Source organism: Thermobia domestica, chromosome 7 (genome assembly GCF_964235325.1).
Source record: "Thermobia domestica chromosome 7, izTheDome1.hap1.1, whole genome shotgun sequence".
Lineage (NCBI taxonomy): Eukaryota > Metazoa > Arthropoda > Insecta > Zygentoma > Lepismatidae > Thermobia > Thermobia domestica.
In genome coordinates, this window is record NC_137460.1 from 201,961,541 (window position 1) to 201,967,578 (window position 6,038).

Genomic DNA, 6,038 nt, shown 5'->3' on the forward strand with positions numbered 1-6,038 from the left:
AACAGAATTTTAACATTCGAACCGGAAGTGCTCGAAAAAAATTCGCAAACTTCGACTTTTCAGATAAATTGACGTTCATTTGTTAATTTATGTACAAAAAGATACGCATGCGCAAACCAAACTATAATAAAATATAGTTTATTTATATCCCTATGTACATACCACAACAAGAATTATAACTCTACCTGTCTCCATAGCCGAATGGTGAGGCTCCGAAATTGACCATTTTCCATGTCTTCTACAATTCATAAATTGTACTCCCCGTCTTTGATGACCCATTACTTGGCGGGAGAATTTTTTTCGACAAAACAAAAAGATATGGGTCTCTTAAAAACATGTCTAGTTGCTATAAAAAAAGTTTCAAAAATATCTGAGATGGTGATGGTACAATTTTATATTTTTTTGCCTGAGTTGAAATGGAAGACACCATATATATTTGGCCTTGGTATTATTTATAATGGACTTTTATTTTTCTTTTTTTTAAAAAGATATTTTTTCTGTAATTTAACCGAATTTAAAAGGACAATTGTTCCTTTATTTTAGTCAGAAGATACGTAGTATCTGCAGATATAACTAATATTTTTATTAAACAGAATTTTAGTTAACGATTTCAAGGGATTGTTTGATATATTAATAATTCCATTTTCCAGGTTTGGAAGTGAGGAAGTACTATATAACTGTTAGATTAAAAAAAAGAGTTTGTAATAATCATTTATTCATTAAGTTTATATACTCGTATTTAGAAAATATTAACTTATTGGATTAAAAGATCCAGTATATTTCAGGCAATTTTTTTTTTTTTGTAGGCCTCTTTATATCTCGAGAACTACATATAGTGTAGCCAAACCAAAACTACCAATTTACTCAGTATGATGTGCTTATTCCGTAAAAAAAATACGAAGACTTGCTTTAAGGACTGTTCAAAAATTTTATAGCCTCTGATCCAAAAAATTCAATATATTTCATATAATCAAACATTTTATTGTACGCCCCATATTTTGAGAACTACATTTAGCGTAACCAAACCAAAACTATCACTTAACTCAGTGTGATTTGCTTATTCCGTAAAAAATACGAAAACCCGATTTAGGGACCTTTCAAAAAATTGTATGCCTCCTGATCCACAAAATTCAATATATTTCATAGAATCAGACATTTTCTTGTACACCCTACAGTTTGAGAACTACATACAGTGTAGCCAAACCAAAACTAACAATTTACTCAGTAAGATATCCTTATTCCTATATATATAAAAAAAATGAAAACTGGATTTAGGGACCGTTCAAAAATTTTGTGGCCCCTGATTCAAAAAGTTCGATATATTTCATACAATCAAACATTTTCTTGTACGCCTTATATCTGAAGAATTACATACAGTGTAGCCAAACCCAAACTATTACTTAACTCAGTATGATGTGCTTATTCCGTAAAAAGAAGAAAAAAAAAAGAAAAACCCGATTTAGGAGGCGTTCCAAACTTCTGTGGCCCCTGATCCAAAAACTAATTCTTGGCCAAGATCGTAATCTTTTGATTCATTTATTATTATTATTATTATTATTATTATTATTATTATTATTATTATTATTATTATTATTATTATTATTATTATTATTATTATTATTATTATTATTATTTGGATTATTCCTAAAATTCTTGTTTTACCATTGCTAATGGGCATACTTACGTGGTTCAAAGTACAAATGTCGATGGGGCGCATGTATGATTTCAATTCACCATTGTGAAACAGTTGGAAAGCTACTTGAATTATAAAGGTGACCAACAAAGTTCTTGTCGCTTTTTGTGGAGGTCTGTGTTCAATTGTCCATCACACCGTGTGTTGAATGCGAATGGAGATAAGACGAACGTTAGTTGTTTGTGTGGGTATATTCAACATACTACCTGGTTGTGGCAGTTCAGTTGCACCATGAACTTGCGTAAGGACAGAGTGAACACGGGACCTCCATAGAGCGTCATAAGAGTGTGTGTGCAGTACGAGTTCGAATTGGGATCAAATGCCGCTGCAGTGGAGCGGAAGATATGCCAGGCCTTTCGCGAGGATGTCGTGACTACAAGGACAGTGCAGCGGTGGTTTCACAAGATTAAGGGCGGTGACGAAACATTAGAAGACACACCACGTACCGGAAGACATACACATGTACAAAATGAAGATCTTCAGACAGCAGTTGAGGCGAACAGTGACCAGACATGTGAGAAAGTGGGACTATAGTTCAATGTGAGTGGAGAAACCATTCGGCAGCATCTCCAACTTGGGAAGCACTACAAGTTGGGTCGGTGGGTCCAACATGATCTGTCTCCGGGCCAGAAAGTAACGCTAGCAGAGATTTGTATTTCTTTACTATTTCGTTTGAGAAAGGAGCCATATCTGGACAGAATGTTGACATGTGGTGAGGAGTGGGTCCTGTCCGAAGCCCCACGGCGCCGTCACCATTGGTTAGCATCCCACGAACTGGTTCCAAAACATCCGAAAACAGCACTGCACCATAACAAGGTCCCTCTGTGTATTTGGTGGACTGCTCGCGGCATCGTGCTTCAAAATATGCTACTAACTGGTCAGAGTATCAATGCAATTGTGCACTGTTAGCAGTTGAGCGGTGTATCGCAAAGGGGTCCTCCTGTTACAGGACGACGCTAAGTCCCACGTGGCTAGGATGACCCGGAACCCCATTCTACGCCTTGGATAGGAAACACTATTGCATCCGCCATACTTCCCGGACATTGCACCATCCGATTATCACCTGTTACATTCCTTGGACAATCAAATTAGAAGACACCAGTTCAAATCCCTAGTAGAGGTGCAAAATGCACTTGATACCTTCTTCGCTTCACGGCCCACCAAGTTCTACCGCGATAGCCTTCAAGAACGTTGGCAGAAGGTCGTCGATGATGATGGGGACTAGGTTTGATCTTCAAGTACGTCTTCGGTGACATATCGATGTTCGAAGGTGATTGGTGGAAAAGCGACAGAACTTTCTTGGTTACCTTTATAAAACGTTTTTAACTTCAGTATTAAGTGCACATGTATAGAAGTATACTATTGACTTTCTCTCTCTCTCTCTCTCTCTCTCTCTCTCCCTGAGGTGGTATGCGGTGGTATGTCATACCGCCTCTGGTTTCTGAGCGATGAAGACATACCGCCTCTGGTTTTTCATTGATCAAGACATACTGTCACTGGAAAATGGATGCTAATATGCCTTTAATAAATCCATTTTATACATAGTAATTGACGAATTGCTTTTCACATTAAAGACTTTATTTCTTATGTAGAAATAATTTCTAAGTTGGCAACACCAACATTTTTGTTATATGTTTTCCCATCTCTTGTTTTTAAAATGAAGTTCTACGAAGTAGTTTACCCCTTGCTCCTACGCAAGAACGTGTTGGTTGTGTTTGTTGCAGATAAGGGGCACATGACAGAAAGAACTCACAAGCAAAGTGTACGATATCAGGACTCGAGTTGCGCGATTAAGAGTTATATCTCCTTAAAGAGCTTCAACAGTTAGTTAATTACCAATATATTAGGTGCAGTCCACCAATAGGGAAGAAGTGATGGGACTTCAAAGGTAATGGGGCGTTTACACTTAGTCGATTTGCGTTCGATTCAGTTGAATTGACGTCACTTTCAACTTAATCGACCGTGTAAACGGGACTTCAACTTAATCGCTTGTTGATCGAAGGCGACTAATCGACTGGCAACTGAATTGAAAGACGTTCTATTTTCTGTGGTTGAAATAATTGAACACATCCATCGATCTGATTCGGCCTAGTTGCTTCGATTTAGTGGCAAATGCAGCGAGTCGATTTAGTCGTGCGACTAAATCGATTTAGTCGTGCGACAAAATCGACCAAGTGTAAACGCCCCATAACATTGGGGCCTATGGCAAATACAAGAAAGAAAGCGTTTCTCCCGTTTCTCCTAGTGTCTGGGAAGCTGAGATAGCGATTCGAAAGACATGTTCAAGTCACACAGTTAATGTGAAGAGTAGAAAAGATCGAATGATCCAACCAAAAGCAGTTTGTACAATTTGCACATCTTTCAACAACGAACAAAGACAACGATCTTTCCGACAAATTTATTCCTGCGAATGTCACATTTACGAACACGGGCGTCTCTTGAGGGGAGGGACGAGAGGAACGCGTCCCCCAATATTTTGAAGTGCAAAATATTCAATTTTTATTCTAATTTAATTTATTTACTAATGACAGAATAACATAAATAATAATAATTATATTTACTTGGAATATAATATTCAGGCTGTGAAACGATTATAATCGAGTTCTTGATATACCTTAGAGGGTCTGTGAAGGCAAGCAGAGAGGTAACAAATGGAATCGAGGTTAATAAACAAGTTGGGCTAGGTAGTACCATTTAAATCACTTTTTTTGATACTCCCCGCCCCCCAATTTTACGTGCCAGAGACACCAGTGTTCACGAAGATACTCCCGGCTGGATGCACAGGACTAGTGCAGCCCCTGGATGTGTGCTTCTTCCGCCCTTACGAGAACTTTTGTCAAATTTGTCACTGACACAATCCCAGGACACGAACATCCATGACAAGTTCCTGAATCTCCAATCGTTTACACTCTATTAGTTGTGTGCTCCCTGTTCCGCAACATGGTTCGATTTGCTTTCTACAAAGCAGGATACCTGGATATCGAACCAGAAGAATTCAGACACCAATTCAATACTGCTTCGACTCACCACTGAATTGTGTTATCACTCCGAGTTGATGGCCATTGTAAGATGTGCACATACTGAACAAACTGTTTTTGTTTGGATCATTCGATCCTTTCTACTCTCCACATTAACCGTATGGCTTGAACATGTCATTCGAATCGCTATCTACCTTCCCAAATACATAGCAGAAACGGAATAAATGCTTTCTTTCTTGTGTTTGCCATATGCCCCAATTTTACCTTTTACCTTACCCCAAGTCCCATCACTTTTTCTCTATTGGCGGACTGCATCTAATAAGTTGGTAATTAACTATTTGGTGCTCTTTAAGGATATATAACTCGAGTCATCATGATATCGTACCCTTTGATTGTCAGTCATGGGTCCAATCCAAACAAACGAAAGGCACTATATTGAGGCGACTTGTTCAAACTAAAATCGGGAAGTATTGTTATGAGTTCGCCGGGACTTCTTTCGTGTCTACAATGGTAAAAAAATACATAACTGAGTCCGGTATTTAGGCCTACAAGAAAATATATATAGTTTATGCAATAAAAATCTGTTATTTTGCTTAAGTGTTCGTTTATTATATGATGTGTCAAGAAGATTATATGCTTTCATTAAAACGTATTTTTGCATCTTTCTAATAGTTGGATAACAACCTTCCGGGGGTCTGGAATACCCCTCAGTCGAGTTTGAGTTCCGGTGTTTACCCAAGGGAAATTGTTTAAAAATTGATAATATATATTAAAAAATCGGTAAATTGTTTAAAAATTGATAATATATAAAAATCGTGAAAATGTTTAAAAATTGAATATATAAGAAATCGGTTTTAAGGCATTTTCGTGTATAATTCTCTATAATGCTACATAAGGGGATTTTTTTTAATTATTCGTAGAAAATTGGGGGCGGGGCCAAAGCCTCTTCATGCCCTACCCGTACCGTAACTACGAAAAATTCTTCCATGGTTTTGAGTCTTTATGTAAATAGAAATGCTATCTTTTAGTCACCACATCATCACTGTATTTCAACATTTTCATAGTCGGTATGTCGAGTCAAAATTGCAATAAAACATACCGCCTCTGCTTTTTTCCCACTTCGAACACTGTACACACACACACACACACACACACACATATATATATATATATATATACTAGCAGCGTTCACCCCGCTTCGCTGCGGTCACCCCGGAACGCAATAAACTTTGTTACTTAGATAATTTTTACTTTTTCGCTTTCAAGTGATATGATAAAAACCATAGAAGATTGCACTAATGTTAACATTATATCGCCTGTCATTTATGTTAACCCGCCCCGCTTCGCTGCGGTCACCCCAACCCGCC